At 41.5% G+C, this 23,969-nt stretch overlaps 1 long non-coding RNA gene across 1 annotated transcript in view; it reads left to right on the forward strand.

Annotated features, from left to right (window-relative positions):
- LOC138983943 (uncharacterized) overlaps positions 1-10,651 on the forward strand; it is a 47,559-nt gene extending 36,908 nt beyond the window's left edge. The window contains exons 2-4 of the long non-coding RNA XR_011461315.1: positions 3,351-3,584; positions 3,728-3,840; positions 9,760-10,651. This is a non-coding gene — a long non-coding RNA (uncharacterized lncRNA). The remainder of the gene's footprint in view (positions 1-3,350; positions 3,585-3,727; positions 3,841-9,759) is intronic.
- The last annotated feature ends 13,318 nt before the right edge of the window (positions 10,652-23,969 follow it).

The following is a 23,969-nucleotide window of genomic DNA, read 5'->3' on the forward strand; positions in this document are numbered from 1 at the left end:
GTAAAAGGACAATGTTACCATTCTTTCAGAGGTGTTGCAATTGAGGATTATCCATCCTCTTCTTGGGTACAGAAGGGTTTGTAAACTCTGCCATTTCACATGTGTATTAATCATTGATCCAAAGGCTTAGATATGCACTCTAATTTATTTCAAGAACAGAAAACGGTGCTGCTGGCTGACAGAGGAGATATTGTCAGTTTGATAGAAACTATTAATGCTTAGGGCTTCCCAGGTGTGCTAGTGGTAAAGAACCTGCTTTTCAATGCAGGAAACATAAAAGACATGGGTTCAAAGGGCATGAACCCACTCTAATATTCTTGCTTGGAGAATCCCATGGACAGAGGAGCCTGGTGGGTTATGGTCCAGAGTTGCAGAGTCGGACACACCTGAAGCGACTTAGCACAGCAGATGTTAATGATTCAGTAGGACTGAGATTATGTTTTCTATCTCCCCATCACATTAAGTTTTCCACCATAGAAAAGGGGTAGGGAATTAAAACTATTTCATTATTCTGGTAGCTGCTGCTGCTGCTGGTGCTAAGTCGCTTCAGTCGTGTTTGACTCTGTGTGACCCCATAGACGGCAGCCCACCAGGCTCCCCTGTCCCTGGGATTCTCCAGGCAAGAACACTGGAGTGGGTTGCCATTTCCTTCTCCAATGCATGAAAGTGAAAAGTGAAAGTGAAGTCACTCAGTCATGCCCGACTCTTAGCGACCCCATGGACTGCAGCCTACCAGGCTCCTCCGTCCATGGGATTTTCCAGGCAAGAGTACTGGAGTGGGGTGCCATTGCCTTCTCTGATTCTGGTAGCTACTGGGAGTAAAAGATTGAATATATGCTAAAAGGTGATACGGAACAAAAATGCTTAACTAATTTCATGCAAAGAATGGCTAAAGAAAATAGAGAAACATATTTGATTATGATGCACCTAGAACCATAGAGATATAGAGCTTACAGAGATATAGAGCTTACAGAGATATGTTTCTGTAAAAGAAAAATTTTTAAGAAAAAAATAATAGGAAAAAATACAGGCAAAATACAATGATTAGACCTAAGGGCAGAGAGTGCATATACATGGAGGTGATAAAGTTATAAAGATGAGGCAACCAATAAGACTCTGAGCTTCCAGGAGGCCAAAGCAAAAAGGGAATATGATGTTACCAAATTTATATCCTATATGAGGAACCCCCTACTGCTACCAATGCCTTATCCTTTTTTATCATAAGACTTATAAGCATAGATATTTATCTTCAGGAAGAGAATACTTAGGGAGTTTCATTATGGTCTTCTTTGTGTATTTGATGGGCTGCCAAGTACAAAAAGGAAAGATTGCTTTGGGTAATTCCAGACCACAAAACTAGAATCAATGAGAGTAAGTTAAGGAGAACAGATTTTAGTTAAAAATAAAGAACTTTCTAACAATTAGAGTTGTCCATAAATGGAATGAACTGTCTGGCAAAGAAGTGAGCTCCCTGTTACTGGAAGTGATCAAACAGAGGCTGGCTAACCATCTGTTAAGGATAAAAAGGATTTGTGCATAACGAGAGAATTATGCAACAACATAATACAAGATTCTTCATGACAGTTTTATTTATAATCATAGGAAAGAAAATAGGATCAACCTACATGCCCAACAATAGGGGATTAGTTAGATTATTTAAGGTACTCTCACACCATTTGTTTTTTACAGATTTTACATAGCAATAAAATAATGATATTAAAAATGCTTATAATCTATCACTAAGTTAAAAACAGTCTACACAAAATAACATATATATTGTGATTCCATTTTGTAAAGAAAATTTCTGTATAGAAAAATAACTCTAAAGAGTGCATACAAGAAAACATTAAAAGTAATTACTATGAGTGTTTGAATTATGGGTGATTTTCCTTTCCTGGGGTTCTCAGTTTTCCAAGTTTTCTACTTCAAGCATTTACCACTTATGTTATTAGGGGGAAAAGTAAAACAAAAAGAACTCCCAAAGAGTCTCTTATTAACTAGTAGTTTGAAATATATAATGTCTATAATTTTTTAAATCTAATATCTTATAATTTTAATTTTAAACAGGTTAATTTTTTTCTCTTATAAAATAACTTATCTTTTAAAAAGATTTCTATCAAATATAAACACCTCCCTACGAAAAAAATTGACTTAAATTATCAGGTTTTGGCATAAAATCTAATGCATTTCTGATTGCTATGGTCATTTTCATCTGAAGTCTCTTTTGGAAATATGTGGGATATAAATTTAAAAGTTTGTACATTAAAGTAGAAACAGCTTAAGAATTGGAGTCAGACAACCCAGGGACTCAAATTTTGGCTCTGTTGCATACCAACTCAGTTTATTCAATTTTAATTTGGGATAATAATAACAGATAAGATTTGTAGAAGATTCCCTATGTGTCAGGCACTGTTTAAGTGCTTTATGTGCAATGGAATCTTCAAATCAATCCTCTGAGGTGAATTCTATTCTTCTTATTTTTCAGATGATAAAATTAAAGTACAGAAAATTTCAATATCTTGCCCAGGCAGACAGCTAGAAAGTATGGAGTGCAATTTCAATGTCAGGCAGTTCAACCTCAGAATCCAGGGTGTTAACCATTATGCTACACTGCCTTACAGAATTGTGAAAGGACCGAGTAAATCAGTAGATGTAAAGTACCAAGCAGAAAATTGGGGCAATCATTATTAAGTTTCTCCCTAAACTTCTCCATAGCTCTTTGCTCCAGAAAGACTTTTAATTATCTTCCCCAAGACTGCATTCAATCAACACATTGAGGGAAGTGTGGCTCTGTGGTAGGTAGTCTTATGAGTGCGTTATCAACAACACTCATGTCAAACTTGGGGAGATCAGAAATCATATCCCACAGGACTCTATTCTGGGACTGATTCTTTAATACTTCATCAATGATTTACATGGATAGAACAGAAAATAAGCTCCTAGAGCTGACAGATGATACATGCTGTTAGCAGATGACACCCATCGTCAGTTAGGAAGGCGGGCATCCAGGACAGGATTAGAATTCCAAATGGCCTGGCAAGATGGAGAAGAGGTGGAGGCAGAGAGAATGAACTTCATTAGCAACTAGCACAGAGTAATATGCTTATTAAGAGGGAAAACATTATATACTCGCATAACAAGGGCATGACTTAACAACGAATGATTGTTGCTGGAAAGAGTTAACGGTTAAAGTTGCTCACAAGCTGCTGGAAATGAGACAGAAAGTTGAGTATGATTCTGGAAATGTATGAAAAAATAGGCCTAGGTGGGGGTAAATAATTTTTCCTATTACATGCCATATTTTAAAAACTCTTTTCAAGTGCTGTTGTTTTCCCCTTTTTCTTCGTCAGTGTTCTGGACATCTTGGAAAAGGTATACGGGAAGCAACAGAAATCCTTACAATTGCAAAATAAAACCTGAGGGGATAGGAACCGAGAACTTTTCAATGAAGAAGACAAGAATTGTTGACAATTCATGTAAGAATTCTTGATGAAGCAGCCTCCGTGTGTCAGTCTGTGCTGGGTGCTGAGAGACAAAGACAATCAGATCTGGTTTCTGGCCTTGAGAAACTCAGAGGCAAGAGGGTAATCACTGTAAAGTTTATGAAGACTCTTATTTAGTACTCTGATATTTGTATGATTCCTGGCTAACTCCTACACCTTTCCTGTATCTCCCCTTTCTTCCCTTCTTTTCTCATTTCCTTTTCTCTATTCTTTCCCTTCGCTAGACTTTAGGTCTGTTATTGGAGCCCACCAGCATGCCAGGAGTAGCTGGGAGTATTCAGTGGAGCCCCATCTGAGACTGCCAGAACACAAAGCCTCTCTCTTCGTACATTTCAAGGTATTTCTATAAATTTATCTTTCACTCTACATGTACTCCAATAAAATTGCAAGCAATAAAGTAAGGCTGGGAGAGAGAAAAATAGGTTCCCAGATGGCAAATAGATCAGTTTGGCTAGAGAAAATGCTAGAGTAGACATATTATGAATTTTATAATATTAAGGAATTTGAACTTTCTCTTGTTGATGACAGAAAGTCAATCAAAGTTTGTGAGAAAGGGAGTGACAAGATCAATTTAGGGTTTTGGGAAGAGTAATCTTATTGTGGTAGACAGAATGGGTTGTTAGGAGACATTCTGGAGGCAAGCGTCTCATCAAAAGATGGTTATTATGCTATAAAAAATAAGGACCAGGCAGTTAGGCAATCGGAAGAGTTAGAAGAGGCAGAGACGTATAGACATAAGAGACACTGTAAAGGAAAAATCAATATGATTTGGTGCCTAAATAAGTACAAGCATCAAAGGAGCAAGGAATTGAAAACAACCCATAGGTGGTAGACAAGGGGATCTGGGAAATGAAAATATCATTAACCAACATGGGGCAGTGGAAGCTGAAGGTGGCCTGTGGTAAGGGAATCAATGCTAGACAGCTTGTCTTTGTGCTGATGGAACATATAAACAAAAGTCATATATCCAGCAGGGAGCTAGGAATAGATTTCCTAGGTGATCCTCCTCACAGAGGTAATAGGGTGTTTTAGACACCTCCACCTGTATATCCCACTGACACATCACATTCTACATGCCTAAAACTGAGCTCGACTGTCATTCACAAGCACAAAGCTGAATTTACATTTCTCTTCAATGTTAGTCATGCTTTTAAACACCCAGGCTACTTAAACTCAGTCATTTCTGGTGCTTTAACCTCCCACCCTTTCTGCTCCCATGATCAACTAGTCACTCATTGCTTCTGAGAGATCAATATGCTGTGCATCAATTCCTATTGTCATAATCAAAGCTTGCGTGATTTATTCCCTTAACTATCACACAGTTTTATAATAGGTTTTCGTGCCACATAGGTCTGTATTTTTCCACTATTTACAGATTGAAATTCAGAGTCTTCCAGGAATGAACATACCTGTCCAACCTGATCCCTGAGAAGATCTATACATACCCAAGGTGAAAGCTCCACCTCCTTGCCTTTCTTTAATGATGCCAGGCATTTCTATGCCTGGGGTGCCTCTACTGATGCTGTTCCATTATTTTGGAATAACTTTTTCCACTCAAGGATAGTATCTTTCACAGTTCTGAGTCACATGCCAGTCCCATTGTGAGGGCTTCCTGACCACCCATTGCTTGTCTCTCTTCACTCTCGCTGCTTTTTGTGAACGCAAGAGCCTGAACCAGGAGGTGGGAGTAGACATGGGAAGAAGCAAAGGATGCTATAAAAATCCAAGCAAAGCATTGTGGGGAAGCAGGCACAGAGAAGGGAGAAGTTCAAGATAAAATGACGGTCTTGGTCAGCCCTGGCTGACTGGGGAGAATTATAGAGAGGAAAAAAAAAAAGATTACTTGGGCTTTGAGTTTGTTCTAGAGTTGAGATACCAGCAATGAATCCAAATTGAGCTGATAATTACAGAAATAATTACAGAAATAAAAAAGGGTGGTTGGGCTAGAGAAAAACATTTGGGGTTTATATGCAAAGAGATAGTACTAGATGCATGGGGAATCAAGGAATGGAAAAGATCTCCAGAGAAAAGTCTGTCAGATAGAAGGTTGAAGACAGAGCTACAAACATATTACCAATTTCTAAAATGAGAGGAAGATATTCAACTAGCAAGAGAGCCAAAGACTGGCTACTGAGGAAATATTACATATTTTACATTTCCTAAAAGGCAAGCTTTTTGTTTGTTTGTTTTTAACCTTTTATGGGAAACTTTTTGTTTAACCATGCTGCATGGCTTGTGGGGTCCTAGTTCCCCAGCCAGGGATTGAACCCAGGCCACAGCAGTGAAAGCACCAAATCCCATAGGAAACTTAATTTCTGAGATGTTGTGCTTCTGATTTATGGAAACTGCTGGTTCTCTGCTCAAATTGGATCCCTTTTAATTACAAATCTTGATACTCAGTGGTATGAAACTTAGTATTCCAATATTACATGAGGATATCCAAATAAAACCAACAACCACCAAATATTAGGCTGTAGAATTTAAAGCGAAGTGGGAGAGTAGGGGCTGCTTTTCACATAATCTGATAGCATATTGGGGGTAAGGTGGAGGTCTAGAATAAGATGTGTTAAAATGGATTCAATTTGTCCAAATCACAGGTTTTGAAAGAACTTCTGTTTAGCACAGGGGATCTTTGTTGCTTTTGAGGAATTTCTCGAAATAAAAATATTATAAAAATACATGCTTGTTGTCAAAATAACTCAAGCAATCCATATAGAAGTAAATATGACAACACCCTAGTGAGATTCCCTGGGTATCTAGTGGTTAGGACTCTGTGCTTTCACTACTGAGGGCCCAGGTTCCATCCCTGGTTGGGGAACTAAAATCCCACAAGCTGCAAGGCATGGCCCAAAAAAGAGAAAAGCCCATCACAATAAACAGTGTGGCATATACCCTTTTAGGCTTTTCAGAATACACACACAATCATATATGCATGTACCTTTTCTATATGTAACATGTCCCATCCCCACCATCTAATTTCCCCTAAAAATAACATGCTATAGCAATGAACAGGTAGCGCTAGTGGTAAAAAAAAAAAAAACCTGCCTGCCAATGCAGGAAACCTAAGAGATGGGGGTTTCATCCCTGGGTTGGGACGATCTCCTGAAGGAGGGCATGGCAACCCACTCCAGTATTCTTGCCTGGAGAAGCCCATGGACAGAAGAGCCTGGCAGGCCACAGTCCATAGAGTCTCAAAGAGTTGGGCAGGACTGACGTGACTTAGCACACACGCATAGCAATGAACAATTACATTAATAAACATTTTATTTGTACAGCACATCCACACACATTATATTTCACATGCATTATCTCCTGGATCTTCACTCCGATGTTCGGAAGTCGGCAGGGTGGGGTTATTGGTGTCATTTTATAGACAATATCATTTATCTAAAGTCTCAAAGCTACTGTGCTGAAGAATTTACAGGTGGACTTGGGTCATCCATCCCAAACAACATGTTTATTTCCTATATCACGTGGTTTCCCACAGTGGGTTTTGCATATCCAGGTCTCCCCAGCCTCAGCCAAAGTGTTCTACAGAGTTTATCAGCTTACAGCTTGAATTAGGATACTTCTGAACATCACCACATGGCTGCCTAGTAGTTTTCTTGAGATGGGAAAATGTGGCCTTGTCAGCTTGATTGGCTAAGTATTTGGGTTACAGGTTGAAAGTGATGACAATGGAGGGTACAGTGAAAATTCTACAGAACCCTACACTGATGTCCCTATATGTAACACTGATATCGCTGTATGTAATCCAGCTAATAAATTATGCTGAAAATGGGCACATCTACTATTGAACAATGTGTTATTAAAAAAAAAAAAAAAAGACAACAGGCCCCAAACAGAGTCACTTAGGATAAGCCCCATATCACCATCAGTTCAGTTCAGTTCAGTTCGGTCGCTCAGTCATGTCCGACTCTTTGCGACCCCATGAATTGCAGCACGCCAGGGCTCCCTGTCCATCACCAACTCCCAGAATTCACTCAGACTCATGTCCATCGAGTCAGTGATGCCATCCAGCCATCTCATCCTCTGTCGTCCCCTTCTCCTCCTGCCCCCAATCCCTCCCAGCATCAGAGTCTTTTCCAATGAGTCAACTCTTCGCATGAGGTGGCCAAAGTACTGGAGTTTCAGCTTTAGCATCATTCCTTCCAAAGAAATCCCAGGGCTGATCTCCTTCAGAATGGACTGGTTGGATCTCCTTGCAGTCAGTCCAAGCGACTCTCAAGAGTCTTCTCCAACACCACAGTTCAAAAGCATCAATTCTTTGGCAATCAGCCTTCTTCACAGTCCAACTCTCACATCCATACACGACCACAGGAAAAACCATAGCCTTGACTAGACGGACCTTTGTTGGTAAAGTAATGTCTCTGCTTTTCAATATGCTATCTAGATTGGTCATTACTTTTCTTCCAAGGAGTAAGTGTCTTTTAATTGAGAGTTAATTATTGTTTCTGCTCTCTCAGAAATGGAATCTTAAACCAGTCAGTCAGGAATCTCCTGATCATCACTAGTTAGGTAATCTGTTTGATAGATCCCCACCATGCCCTAAAGAAAATAACCTTGTAACAACCAACTCTCTCTTTTGCCTAACAAAAAAGGGCTGCTCCTTTCTGCATATAATAACAGTCTTTTTGGTATAGCTCCTTGGAGCTCCTTTCTATCTGCTCAATTGAATGTTGCCAGATCCAAACCCATTTTTTCTCAAATGAACTCCTAAAATTTTTAATACATTTCAGTTTATCTTTTAACAGCTCTAATGAGAAATTTGAGAGGAAAGATACAAGAAGTAGTGTAATGGAAAGAGCACTTCTATATTTCATTTCTGAGAAACATATTTTCCCCCACATTTTAATACCTGAAAATAGGCATTCATCTTACAAACCCACGGATCTTTGATTCGGTAAAGAGCAGTACATGGAGACTCGTTAAAACAACTAAATTCTGGTCTAGACTGCATTTCCCCATCTTGGGCAGTGTTGTGAACATGAGGTGATGTATGTCATGCACAATACAGACTATACAGGATGCTGCTAATGATAACCACCATTTATTGAGGGTTTACCCTATTCTAGTTACTCTTCTTTGCACACTGAGAGGATTTTCTCATTTAATCCTCACAGTGACCCTCTAAGAAAAGTTATAATATCTCAGTTTTATAGAAAAGCAAAGTGAGATTTTAAAAGTTCAGTTGAATATGGCTATAGGTTAAAAACTGGTAATAGCAAGGCTGGGGGTTGAACAAGGTATGAGGCCAGGGACTCCCAAGTACTATTGACCTACTTGTGACCTATGACTTCACTTAATCATCCTTTTATTTGCCTTCATCCTTTCCCATTCCTCTGCAGGTTTACTAGCTGATTTTGATTTGTGATAAACTCAGATGCCTTCAGGATTATAAACATAGACCTGGTGAGGGATGGCAGACATTAGGGATGATGAACAACATGATTCTCAGCCAGGACACCACACACACACACACACACACACACACACACACACACATGCATACCACACCACACACCACATACCAGACTGACTTTTGGATGACCTTTCCACAGCAGCAAAAAAATTAAACAACACATCAAATTTATCAAGTCCCCAAGGAAAACAATAGCAACAACAAATTGGACTGGCTCTTTAAAAAGTAAAACAAATTAAAGTTGTTAGAAATCCTTGAAATCTCAAAAAAAAAAAAATGTACTGACTTCAGCTACCTGGTTCAGGAACTTTTGCTAAGTTTCAAAGTGTTCATAATAATATATATTCCAAGTGGATTAGAATGAAACCTGAGAAAAACTTCAATAAAGCGAAAAGAGACACAAAAAGAAGAGAAGCTAGCTCATAATGAATCTATAACATCCCAGAGAGGAGGTCTTCAAAATGGCATTTTAATTAATGCCTCCTACCAAACACAAGGTATTTTCTTTTCTCTCTCGCATCTTTCTCACACATCAGTTTTGTAGATAGAGGGCCCCATTTTACAGATTACACAATTAAGGCTCTAGGGAGGGAAAAACTTGTCCAAGGGCTTCCAAGCCTCTGCTTTTCTAGTACACTTTACGGGGGCAGAGGCAAAGATACTGTAAGCAGACAGGGTAGAGGGTCCTCAGAGAAAAAGAACCAGGCAGTTTTCTTGATATTAGAGAAGCCAATTTTGGCCTAAGCCAGTCTGTGATGTAGCTAGAATATTAAAAAGCAGAGATATCACATTGACAACAAATGTCCATCTAGTCAAAACTATGATTTTTTTCAGTAGTCATGTACAGATGTGAGAGTTGACCATGAAGTAGGCTGAGTGCTGAAGAATTGATGCTTTCAAACTGTGGTGTTGGAAAAGACTCTTCAGAGTCCCTTGAAATGCAAGGAGATCCAACCAGTCAATCCTAAAAGAAATCAACCCTGAATATTCATTGGAAGAACTGATGCTGAAGCTGAAGCTTCAATACTTTGGCCACCTGATGCGAAAAGCCAACTCATTGAAAAAGACTCTGATGCTGGGAAAGGTTGAAGGCAGGAGGGAAAGGGGACGACAGAAGACAAGATGGTTGAATGGCATCAGTGACTGAATGGACATGAGTTTGAACAAGCTTTGGGAGAGAGTGAAGGACAGGAAAGCCTGGCGTGCTGCAGTCCATGGGGTTGCAAAGAGCTGGACAAGCCTGAGCAGCTGAACAACAACAACAAAAAGAGTCCCAATTCCTCCTTAAGAGATATACATCACAATCTGATACATAGTTTTGAGTTCTGCAGGAACTAAGGGTCCCACCCAAGTGGAGGACTATAACTACATGCAGAGACCACAGACTCATCGATGATGGTGACATTTTCTGACCCTTGAGACTTCAGTCAACTAATCCCTGTCAATCTTTTCCCCAGTTCTATGCTGAATTCTCCTCTGCTCAAGCCCCTTTATCAGTATGCATACACTGCCCAAGCCCCCTTCATGGATATGCATGTACTTTTAGCCTAAAACTTCTCCAATTTTGCAATACAGGGAGACTGCAATTTTGCTGCTCTGGGAAAGGGCCCCAGTGATCGCCTTACTTCCTGCAAGTAATAAATCTTTCCTTCTCCTGATCTTTGGCTGGATACCCAGCAAGAGGCAAACTCTGTTTTTGGGTAACAGTATCATGAAGCCAATGATGACCCTCAGTTGTTCTTTTCAAAGTCTCAAATCTGACTGTATTCATGGTTTGTGTTCTCTTTCTTAAAGAGAGCCCTCCAAATTGTACAAACACTGGGCTCCCCCAAGCCCTGGGTCCACATCTGTATGGGAATCAAAAGTCTGTGATAACAGCCAACTTAGGTAAGTCAGCCTCTGACTCCAGCTCTCTCTGGAGAGAAGAGAATGCCTCGGATGCCAGGATCTGCAGCCAGATCCAGGACAGCGGGACTATAGACATCCTGCATTTCTCCTGGAGGCCTTCTCTGTCAATGTAGTGATTAACTCTCCTGTGCTGGCTCACCACACAGAGATGCTTGGAGGGCAAGGTTGACTATATTTTTACAGCTTTGGTTTCCCTATTAATTGCGAAGTTGGCCCTAGCCTACAGGAAATAAGATGCCAAAAGAAAGGGGAGTGGATCTCTTCCAGACCTCTACAAGACTCAGATTATACCAAATCAGGAGCAAAACCCCTTTTTAGCATTTGAAAGGGAAGGCAATTGTATTACTAAGCCTCACTCAACCGCCTCCAGACTTTTCTCAGCCAGAGAACAAAGGGAAAAAAGCAAACACCACTTCACACCCTTATTCACTGGAGGTTAAAAGAGACCTCCCACTAGACAAAAGTCCTTCTAAAGGTCAGCTTGGGAGTGTATTGAAGAGGAGGGCACTGGCCAGGGAACAAAATGTTTACCATCTCTCTGAGGCGGGCTGTTTCTGTTTTCCTTTCAGCACGTGCATGGGGTACATCTGTCAGAATTGGACATTTTCATCCTGATTTGCTTGCTGGTGGCCAAATTACACTTCCTTGGACCTCAGTCTTTTTCAGATTCTTGATTCCCATAGAACTAAGAAAGAAGGGGTACCCTGAGCCAGGACAGCACCCTGGGGATGATTATTCATTCATATTCATCAAGTCCACAGCTCTCATTGATGTGTACAATGTGTCAAACGCTGTGCGAGGTGCTGGAAGGATGTAACAATGCAAAAGCTGAAGCAGTGCCTGAACTCTTCAATCCAATGGGGACAGACTGCTGTTAAACAATGAAACACACACACTCCGTTGTCAAATACAACTAGTCATGTCCGACTCTTTGCGACCCCATGGACTGTAGCCCACCAGGCTCCTCTATCCATGGAGTTCTCCAGGCAAGAATACGGGAATGGGTTGCCATTACCTTCTCCAGGGGATCTTCCTGACTCAGGATTGAACCTGGGTCTCCTGCATTGCTGGCAGATTCTTTACCATCTGAGCCACAGGAACATGATAAAGGTTTGAAGGAGCACAGTGTGCAAAGTGAGCTTAGCATGAGAGTGGCTGACATCACATGGGTTGTAAGAGAGGGGAATTCTTTGAGGAAGTGAAGGAGTTCTCTATGCAGTAGGGAGGTGGACTTCCCATGCTGTTCTAACGGTAAAGAACCTACCTGCCAATGCAGGAGACATAAGAGAGGCAGGTTCGAGCCCTGGGTTGGAAAGATGCCCTGGAGTGGGGCATGGCAATCCACTCCGATGTTCTTCCTTGGAGAATCCATGGACAGAGAAGCCTTGCAGCCTATGGCCTATAGGATTGCAGACAGACACATCTGAACCGACTTAGCAGGCACTAAGTCACTTAGTCTCCTGCATTGCAGGCGGATTCTTTAGTAGCTGAGCCACAAAGGAAGCCCTAGCAGGCACACAGAAAAGCTGAAATCATGCTGTTACAGGGGAGCAGCAGGCAAAAACTCCCAGGAACTTCATTGCCTGGCACAGGAATTAGAAGAATACTAGTGGTTGGAGCCCAGTGGGCAAGCCAGATTGGGGCTGGAAACTAGGCAGGAGGGGGACTATGGTAAGGCTTTGAATTCTGTAGGCTTTTGCCTTCTATCTGCAAAGCAATGGGAAGCTAGTTAAGAATTTAATGACAGAACATGACTTACGTGGTGTGCAGTATAGAGAAAGAGCTTTAGGGGCCAAGAGATTGATATAGGAAGACTTGATATTCAGTTCAGTTCAGTTCAGACACTCAGTAGGGTCTGACTCTTTGCAACCCCATGGACTGCAGCACGCCAGTCTTCCCTGTCCATCGCCAACACCCAGAGGTTACTCATACTCATGTATAAAGTCCGTCATTGTTTCCACTGTTTTCCCATCTATTTGCCATGAAGTGATGGGACCGGATGCCATTATCTTCGTTTTCTGAATGTTGAGCTTTAAGCCAACTTTTTCACTCTCCACTTTCACTTTCATCAAGAGGCTTTTTAGTTCCTCTTCACTTTCTGCCATAAGGGTGGTGTCTTCTGCATATCCGAGGTAATTTATATTTCTCCCAGCAATCTTGATTCCAGCTTGTGCTTCACCCAGCCCAGCATTTTGCATGATGTACTCTGCATATAAGTTAAATAAGCAGGGTGACAATATACAGCCTTGACATATTCCTTTCTTGATTTGGAACCAGTCTATTGTTCCATGTCCAGTTCTAACTGTTGGTTCTTGACCTGCATACAGATTTCTCAGGAGGCAGGTCAGGTGGTCTGGTATTCCCATCTCTTGAAGAGTTTTCCACAGTTTGCTGTGATTCACATAGTCAAAGGCTTTGGCATAGTCAATAAAGCAGAAGTAGATGTTTTTTCTGCTATTCTCTTGCTTTTTCGATGATCCAACAGATGTTGGCAATTTGATCTCTGGTTCCTCTGTCTTTTCTAAATCCAGCTTGAACATCTGGAAGTTCATGGTTCACGTATGCTGAAGCCTGGCTTGGAGAATTTGGAGCATTACTTTACTAGCGTGTGAGATGAGTGCAATTGTGCGGTAGTTTGAGCATTCTTTGGCATTGCCTTTCTTTGGGATTGGAATGAAAATGGACCTTTTCCAGTCCTGTGGCCACTGCTGAGTTTTCCAAATTTGCTGGCATATTGAATGCAGCACATTCACAGCTATTATATTATAAAAGCTATTATAAAAAGCTATTCTATTTTATTATATTATAAAAAGCTATTATAAAAGATTTCAAATCTTTTAGGATTTGAAATAGCTCAACTGGAATTTCATCACCTCTAGATTTTAATCTTTGTCAAAAGCCAAGATGATAAGTTCTCAAATTTTAATGAATTCTCTGGAATTTTGACAAAAAGTAGATTCTGACTCAGGATGCTTAGGGTAGGGTTTGAGATCTGCATTTACAACACAGTTGCCGTGCTTCTGGTCCATACAATACTTAAGTGACAGAGTTTTAGATCAAGGTGTCTGCAATGGAAATGAAGAAAAGCAGACAAATTTGAGAGCTTTCCTTGTGAAAGTCTAGAAGGGCTCTGACTTGAACAACTTGGTGGAAGAGGTTGACATTCACTTAGATATGATGCACCAGAAGAAAGAGCAACTTTGGGTGAGAGATGAAAAGCTCAGTTTTGGATATACTGAGTTTGATATGTCTTAGGAATATCTAATTAGGCTACAGTACATATGGATATGAAACTCTGGAATGAGGTGGAAGCTGGAGGTACAAATTTAGGAGTTATCAATATGTAAGTAGGAATTGAAGCTACGAAAATGGATACTGTCAGCATAGGGAGACGTTCACAAACTCATATTTGGCCTGCTGGCCACCTGTTGGTCTTGTAAGTATGTTGGGAAGAGAAAAGGTTTAAGACAAAGCAAATGTTTAACATCTGAGTGGTCAGGAGAAGCTGGCAAAAAAAAAAATATCTGTAAAGAAGAGGCCAAAATGATGGAAGAAAAACCAAACTGCTATCTAACAGTCATTGCCTCTCCTTCTTGCTGACAGAACAAGTTTCAAACATGAAGATGGTTTGAAATCCACGAAAGTAAACCCTTCCTGTAAGCCACAGTGGCTGATTCATGGTTGATTTAAATTAGACACAATAATCTCATCTGTTTTGCCTGAAGATTTGGGCTCTGATCAATGAGACAAAAAAGGAAGTAGATTGGGGTGAATGGGGATTCAAGGAAGGCATTTTTCTTTCCCAGAAAAAGGGTAAGAATAAGAAAAGAGCTTCATAGTGCCATTGCTACCTCCCTTTTCCTGCTCTGAACTCAGCTGTGATGTCAGAGCAATGTCAGCTATCCTAGGGCTGAGAGGAGATAGCACAAGGGTGAAAGTTCAGCAGCTAAGGATGGTGAAATTGAAGGGTCTTCAGGTTGCTGATGATACAGCTGCTCTGGAACCACCTCCCTCTAATTTCTTTGTTAAGTGACATGATAAATGCCCCAAATTGCTTAAGCCGTTGTTATGGGGTTCTGCCACTTGCATTTTCAACTGCTATTTAAGGTATATTGTAGAGAGTAGTTCTGGGACTAGATAGACATATTTCAGGTAGATACAGTGCTTAACTCTGGACATTCTGTATATTTCTTCATCTGCAAAATGGAGATAATAATAGTATCTATTCAAAGAACTATCATATACTCTTGGTGGAAGTGTAAATTAGTAAAACTACTTTATAAAGTATAATAATTTAGCAGGGTTTAGTATAATAAAACTGAAAATACATGAAACTTAAGGTACAGCAATTCCACTTTTAGGTAAATCCTACAGAGATTCTTGCATAATGCATTGAGAGATGTCTGTAAGATTATTCAGTGAAGCACTTTGTATAATAGGAATTAGCAACAGCCTAGATACCCATCAGGGCTTCCTAGGTGGCTCGGTGGTAAAGAATCCACCTGCCAAGCAGGAGACACTGGAGGACGCAAGTTCAATCCCGGGATCAGGAAGATCCCCTGGAGGAGGAAATGACAATCCATTCAAGCATTCTTGCCTGAAAAATCGCCTGGACAGAGGAGCCTGGCAGACCACAGTCCATGGGGTTGCAGAGTCCAACACAGCAGCGACTAGACACACATGCAGATATCCATCAGGAAAAATTTATACATAAGGTATAGTATATCATCATGATAGTATACGGTGGAGCAGTTTAAACAGATGAACTAGCTCTATGTATGTATACATCAACAGGCATGGAGCTCAGAAACTTAATGCTGTGTAAAAAAAGCAAATTTCAGAGTGAGATATGCAGTATGCTCCATTTATATACATTTTAAAAGCAGACACTACGCTACATATTTTTGTGAATCTGTAAGTCTATGGAAAATAGATTGGAAGCACACACATTAGATACACTCAGGGATGAGGGACAAAGGAGATAAGAAAAAAGAGGGGTCATGTCTAGACAGATGATTATATCATGCCAGTAACGGAAGAATGACTGATTGAATCAATTCAATTCTGGGCATCTGCAGCTCAACTTCAGAAACAAAATGAAACAAAACAAAATAGTATCAGTCTTCTAGGATTAAATAACCCAGTGTATAGCACACAGTAAGGATTTAACAAACAGTGGCCATCCTTATCCTATGATGCTCACCTGCTTTGCTCTGCCTTTTTTGCTTTCCATAGGTTCTTTCTAGTAATTTTAGAAAGATGGTGAGTTTGGTAGGGTATTTCTCTCTGTACCTACATTTCTGTTCTCACTTATTGGTGTAAGGGCTGTAAAAGCAAAAGGCTTGGTTTGGGCCAGGCCCTGAGTGCACACAGGCTATTCTAATGAGTTAAAAAAAGTGCTACCAGGCATACCCAGTGGTAGCCCTAACCTGCCAATCCCCCAAATAGCCACAAATAAGAACACTTTACTAGTATAAGTCTTTGCATCTTGAATAAGTAGTTTATATTAATCAGGACTAGATTGAGTATAAGGGAAAATTTTTTGGTGCTTATGAAAATTGGGAATTTCAAGAAGAAGAACTGGCTTCAACTTTCTCAACTAAATCGGGGAACTCTTACTGCCTTGCACCTACCTACTTCTGCTATTTCCACAGCTAAAAGTCTGTTCTTGCCGTGTCCACTTCCAGGTACCAATTTTGAGCCAGTTATGCAAGCAACTGAAAGAAGGTTTGACTCACCAAGTGGAAAATAGAATTTGCTGGAAGCAAATACTATAGTTCATAGAATTAAAGGAAACGCTCAGAGCCAGGGCTTGGGAAGAAAGAAAAGCAGGAAGCAACATGATCTTAGTAAGGAGTACATACTCTTTCTTTAGGTCATGCCAGGGGCTTCCCAGGTGGCTCAGTGGTAAAGAATCTTTCCTGACAAGCTGGAGTCACTCAGGAGACATGGGTTCGATCCCTGGGTTTGGAAGATCCCCTGGAGAAGGAAATGGCAACCAACTCCAGTAATCTTGCCAGTAAAATCCCATGGACTGTGGCCCCTGGTGGGCTATAGTCCATGGGGTCAGAAAATTGTTGGACATGACTTAGTGACTTAATGACCAAACAACAGCAACAAATGGGAACAATCCAACCCACCAGCCGAGATTCCCACTGTCATTCTCCCTGAGGAGTCTGACTGGCTTAGTTTGGGTCATGTGGGGTGGGCCCTGTGATTGACAGCCCTAGTAAGACTCCACAGAATTGAGAAGTTGTAGTTCCCTGATGGCACCCCACTCCAGTACTCTTGCCTGGAAAATCTCATGGACGGAGGAGCCTGGTAGGCTGCAGTCCATGGGGTCGCTAAGAGTCGGACACGACTGAGCGACTTCCTTTTCAACTTTCCACTTTCATGCATTGGAGAAGGAAATGGCAACCCACTCCAGTGTTCTTGCCTGGAGAATCCCAGGGACAGGGGAGCCTGGTGGGCTGCCGTCTATGGGGTCACACAGACTCGAACACGACTGAAGTGACTTAGCAACAGCAACAGTCCCCTGAAAGACAAGCAGCTTTCAAAACAAGGGTAGGGATGCTGGCCTAGCAAAAACGGTAGACATCTACTTCACAGCTAAAAGTGGTTTGCATCTTATTAGAGGATTCCAAAGGTCACAGACAGAAAGATGTGATATTATGTCACTATCAGCTCACGTTTGATGTTGGGAGCTTACTTCACAATTCTATCTTTTCCCTCTTCCATATCTGTAAAATGAAGTTTATGACGCATTCCTTTCTTGTATCACCAGATGTAAATCTCCATAAATTAATAATAACTCAGAGCTGGAAATGGTCTCAGATCTCTTAAGGGAGTGATTCTCAACCTTGCCTTGGCTGAACAGTTTTTTAAAAGCACACACCCAGAGATTCTGATTTAATCGGTCTGGGAGAGAGAGCTTGGGCATCAATATTTTTTTCTGAAACTTTCCCAGGAGATTCTAACACGCAGCCACGATTGAGAAGTCCTGGGAAAGGCTTTCAGGGGTAGTTTGCTCTCATGCACTCTCCTCCTGCTGAAAGTTCCTCTGTATCTCCAACAGGTGATTGTCAGCTTGTTTTAATGATTCTAGTGAGGAGAGCATTTTAGTTTGCTTCAGCTGAAATAATAAAATACCATAGGCTGAGTGGCTTAAACAACAGCAATTTATTTTCTCATAGCTGTGCAAGCTGGAAAGTCCAAGATCAAGGTTTCAGCAGGGATCAGCTCCTGGTGAGAGCTCTCTTTGCTGTGTCCTCACAGGGTGGAGCAGGAACCAGCTCTCTGGTATCTGTTCTTATAAGGACACTCATACTATGAGATGACGGTTCTACCCTTATTAGCGCATTTCACCTCAATTACCTCCATAAAGGCCATATTTGCAAATACAGGTGGGGTTATTTGGGGGTTGAGGTTTCAATACATGAATCTTTGGGGGATGTAAACATTCAGTCTATAGCAAGGAGATCAGAGCTCATTGGGCTGTAGTAGGATTCAAATTATTAGAAAACTCTTTTTCATTAAGCCCCAAACTGTCTCTTTCCAAAGCCCTTCTTAGTCTTAGCTCTTCAGAAAGGCTTAAGGGAATTTTTTGTAGTCTTGTTTAGTTGCGAAGTCATGTCTGACTCTTTTGAAACCACATGTATTTGTAGCCTGCCAGGCTCCTCTGTCCATGGGATTTCCCAGGCAAGAATGCTGGAGTGAGTTGCCATTTCCTTCTCCAGTGGATCTTCCCTGACCCAGGGATCGAAGCATCATCTCCTGCATTAGCAAGTGGATCCTTTACCACTGAGCCCCCCAACACATCAGGGAAGCCCTAGGGAAATAGGAGGCAGCTAATCCAATAAACAACCATTTTGCTAGGCATTTTACATACATTCTATCTCTCAAGCCTCAGGAGGATACAGTGAGGAAGATATTGTGCCTAATTCCCAGATCAAAAGACAGCTATCAGAGAGGATGGATGATCTACCTTAATTAATAAGGCCGATCAGTGGCAAAATGAGAATTCGCACCCAGGTCTTTCTATCTCCTAAGCCCATCTTCCTTCTATGCTTGTGCTGCAGAGTCATCACTTCTACAGAAAACCCTCAGATACATGAGGGTAAAGCTGCCCATAGGATTGAAAGGAAAGTTCTCCTGAGAACTTGCCTTATCCATCCAAATACTGCTTCTGCTACTGTGGATGTCTTAGCTTTTCTTTCTCTCCTTTTCTCCCCTTTATTTTATACTTTATTATTTATACTTCATCCTAGTTTTGATTTACTTCTCTCCCCCATGATCTTATTTTTCCTCAGTGTTCTTTCTGGACTTCCTTTCATTTCACGGACTCTAGTATAGACCAGATATTAGCATGAGTAAGAATCATAGAAATGTTCTGATTGACTTGGTGAGGGGGGGATGAAGAATCTACATTTCAAACAAGTTATCAGGTTGAATGTATTGGAATATATTCACTTTTCGGCCTTTCTAACTAGCTGATCTGTAGGAAGGGTTTCATATGCTTCTGTACTTTCTCCTCCACAGGTAAGATCAGCTTGTACTTCCAGTGCCATTATGACAGGCATAGACAGAAAAAAAGGGCTTCCCTGATGGCTCAGTGGTAAAGAATCTGCCTGGCAATGCAAGAGAGGCTGGTTCAACCCCTGGGTCAGGAAGATGACCCCCCTCCCCTGCCCCAGAAGAAGGAAATGGCAATCCACTCCAGTGTTCTTGCCTGGGGAATCCCATGGTCAGAGGAGCCTGGTGGGCTATATATAGTCCATTGGGTCACAAAAGAGTTGGATATGACTTAGCGACTAAACAACAACAAAAAGAAAGAAAAAGCTTTGAGAGGATAGAATCTCGAGGTCATGAGAGCAGCAAACCATCATTTGTACATAACATGATGTTCTTTTTCTGCCCGTCACCCATCCCCCTTTTTCCACAATGGCACTTCTCTTTTATTTGGGGGGAGAGCTTTTAGCCCACTCTGTGTGATCCTGGTGGTTCTGTCAATCATGTGGCCTCACATATTTCACTGTAGGAGTAAACACAGGAGTCAGAAGAGCAGGTCAGAATGTGTGCACCACTTCCCTGGTCACTGTGATTGGAATCTAAGTTGTTCAGCAAATGATCCACGAAGAGCCAGTCAGAATTTTTTTCAAAATGGCCATAAATGCTGGGAGAAAAGAGGTTTATTTCCTTGCTGTTGCTGGCTATTGGGATGACACAGGTCTGGTGATGCTGGTTGCTGTCTTTGCTCTCACATGGAGGGAGCCTATGGGGGAACAAAGCTAACACAGAGGGGACTAGAACCCAAAGATGGAGAGGGAGAAAGAAGCCCCAGTGGCGTTGCGTCTAGCTTGACTGTAGCCTGTTTCTCTTAGATTACCCATTCCCTTGAGTCAATAAGTACTGTTTGGATTAATCTTGTTTGAGTTGAGTTTTTGCTTTTTGCAGCCAGACTTAAGCTATAAAATGTGCCCACCTTGTTCAACAGTGCATCTCCAATGCTTAACAATCAATATGTGCTCACACAGTACTCACCAAATGAGTGAACAGAGAAAGATCTCACTGTACAAATACTTTTCTGGGTCTCAACATTCACTAAAATACCACTCTTCCAGGTAAGTTCACTTGGAACCTACTTCAGAATCTGCTTTGGTTCCTGGGCTGTAGCAGATTTGGGGATGAGAATAGTGATTAAGAAATCAAACTCTAGATTGGGCAGAACTGGGTTCAGATGACAACTTTATAACTTGTTACAAAGTTTAGTCTCTGAGACATGATTTTCTTTCCCATCCTAAAATAAAGGTAACATTATTTATGAAGCAATTATCACTTGGATCTGCTCCATTCCTCTCCTTCATTCCTTCTTCATAGCTGAACCTGCTCTTTTGGCCCAAGGTGGGCTTTGTCCCAAACAGGGGCCAATGATTGCACCTTTGTCCCAGCAAGATAAGATTAACTTGAGTTGGAATTTAAATTGCAAGTGAAAACCCACAGAAGTGGAAGGTGGTTTAGATAGTAATCTGAAGACAGCGCCATAGACTGAGGAAAGCACTAAGAGCTGCAACTGAGCTGAATTCCTCAGAGCTGTTGTTACTTCTCTTTCCTAACTCTACTTGTGCAGTTCTTCTGGTCCATGAGCCAGTCCAGAGGCCTTCCAATAAATCTGTTTTCTTAGTTTAAGTAGGATACAAACCAAGAGCCTAAGCAAAATCAATCTACCTCAAATATCGGCTTAGAGAATTAAATAAAATACATGTGAGGTAATTTGCTCAGCACTAGGAATATAATAAATGTTCAGTAAATGTTAGCTATAATACATTTTTTACTTCAACTTGACTTATTTGGATCCTACATGATAAACAAATTAATCTCTCCTAATTATCCAGAAGTCAGCTACATGGAGTTGCCTGTGTGAGAAACAGCTTGACTGTGAACAGGAGCCTATACACCAGTATCTACTCTTCTGCCTTTAGTGAGGGTGAGAATCAGATGGAGAGATTCTGATTCGATAGGTCAGGGTTAGGGAGGGGGTCTCCAGAACTCATGTTTGAAACCACTGATTATTTTCTCTATCTGTGATGTGCTAATCCCTTCTGATTGCACACTGCTTCTCAATTTGGGGCTCTAGAAGCAGACTGCTCTTCAAAAAGTCAGCTCCCCCAAAGTTGATTTCATATTCATTATGTATTTTAAATTGTCTGTAGCCGTTCCACAGATGTTAGGTCCTAATCTTTGGGACCTGTAAACATTAACGCATAAAGAAACAGGGGTTTTGCAGATGTGATTAAGTGAAGGATCTTGAGATGAGGAGATTATCCTGGGTAAGCCCCAATTATTATCATCTGGGTGGCCCCCAAATGCCACACATGTCTCAGAGAGAGATTATACCCACACACAGCAGAGAAGGCAATGCAAAGACAGGAGGTCTTTGCAGCTACAAGCCAAGAAACATTGACAGCCACCCGAAACCAGAAGAGTCAAGGAAAGGATTTTCCCCCAGAGCCTCCAGAGGGAGCATGGCCCTGACAATGTCTTGATTTCTGCTGAGTGAACCTGACTTTCCGTGTTTGGCCTGCAGAACTGTGAGAGGATAAATTTCTGTTGTTTGAAGCCACCAATTCTGTGGTAATTTGTTACAGCAGCTGCAGGAAACGAATACACCACCCTACATACATTTGTCAAATGTATTGAAAATCTGTCTAACCAAAGCTGTAAGAAACAAACTTCATTCGATTTATATAGGTTTTTTGGGCCCTTTTCTATCCTGTTAACTTGCCCAAAAAGCTGGAAAGAGTTGTTCATGTACAGACTCAACTACTCCTGTGGTCTCTCTCACAGACCACCCCTTGCTGAATCACCCTTTGGTAACAGGCACCCAGGTTGATCTTCTTCTCACGCAATTTTGGGACCCTTGGATCTGAGTTGGCATCTGAAAACCCTTAGGCCCCTTGTGAAAAGGGAATGAAAGACTGTGGCTGCTAGCAGATAATAAGCCTTTCCCCCTCTTCTGCAGGAGCAGGCGACTGGTCCACTGCACGGTGGCCTTCACGCATCCCTTACCTCCCCTTCAGTTGGGGTCAAGTGAGATCAAACCTCAGGGCGAAATCAAGAATATTGTAAAAGTCTTCTTCCTTCTTTCAGTTCTCTCCCCTGAAGGCGAATTGGCAAACTTTTTGGCCAACCCAATACAACAAAAGTAAATAGTTCAAGTTCCTCTATCCACATCTTCCCACTTTACTCCCTTCTATATATTTAACCACCGTTAAAAGTCTGATATGTGCTTTCAGAAATTTCTTTAAAGGCTTGCAAACTCCATGGGCATTACATGCCTGTGTGTCCACTTGTACACACAAACATAGAGGTTTGGGGGGTTTTGTTTTAAATTGAAAACAATTATGGGAAATGTTTAAATGCTAAATCAAAGCAACTCTCTTATGCCAAGGTCAGAACCATGGTTAGGAAAAACAGAAGCTTACCCTGGAGCTGGGGACGTGTGGGTAAATGTTATTTAAGATTTTGAGCCCCAGACTCTCTGAATCCTCCTGGCCTATAGAAGGGACCATCCCTCTCCATTAAGAACTAGCACTCTTTACTTGTTTGAAAACCATGCAGAGACTTTTCCCGCAAGGCAACACATACCTTCCTCGTGATCTGCCCTGCTTTCCCTTCCTGGCCCCTAGGCCTATAACTAGGTTAAGCTCCAAAATTACACAGCTGGGGACATGCTAGATCTGATAAGGAAGGAAAGGGACTCTACCCAAAGGAGTTGCAAAGCCCACCTAGAATGTATTTGTAGGAGCTGGAACTGGGTCCCAAGAGCGTTCTATTAAGCAGTCTGGAACAATATATTGGATAGAGAAGAGTTTATCAATTTGTGGACACTCTCTCAGAATATAAAGTTTAGCACGCTGTTAAGGATCTGAGGAGATGGTGTGAACTTGTCACTAAAATGGATCTTAGGAGCATGGAAAAAAATGATGGCTTATGCTAAACAAAGCTGAAATCCCATGGACAGAGGAGCCTGGGGGGCTATAGTTCATGGAGTCACAAGGAGTTGGACATGACTGAGCAGCTAACGCTTACTGTGGTAGACAGTGGAGAAAGGGCTTAAATGGTTCAGGGAAATGGGCATGCTGAAGTGGATATCTCTGCAAAGTTGGAAGAGACACCAGATGATATGTACCATGGGAAGGACTATCACACTCATCATTGCTAAGGCCATAGGGAATGTACTGGTGAAAGGAGTACCGGCGTCACTCAGAAGTTTATAAGACAGGGTTAACCATAGAAGAGGCCACTACAGAATTAGGCTCAATGATAATAATGGGGATGTTAGGACTCCAAAACAATAGAGAATATATAGTGGTATTTCTCAGGTGGTGCTAGTGATAAAGAGCCTGCCTGTCAATGCAGGAGACATAAGAGACATTGGTTCAATCCCTGGGTCAGTAAGATGCCCTGGAAGAGGGCACAACAACCCTCTCCAGTATTCTTGCCTGGAGAATCTCATGGAAGAGAGAAGCCTGATGAGTTACAGTCCACAGGATTGCAAAGAGTTGGGCACAACTGAAGCAACTTAGCATGCACACATGCAGTGGCACTTAACTGCCAGAAGCAACATGGATGTAATT

The sequence above is a fragment of the Bos mutus genome, chromosome 2, assembly GCF_027580195.1.
Source record: "Bos mutus isolate GX-2022 chromosome 2, NWIPB_WYAK_1.1, whole genome shotgun sequence".
In the NCBI taxonomy this organism is placed as follows: Eukaryota; Metazoa; Chordata; class Mammalia; order Artiodactyla; family Bovidae; genus Bos; species Bos mutus.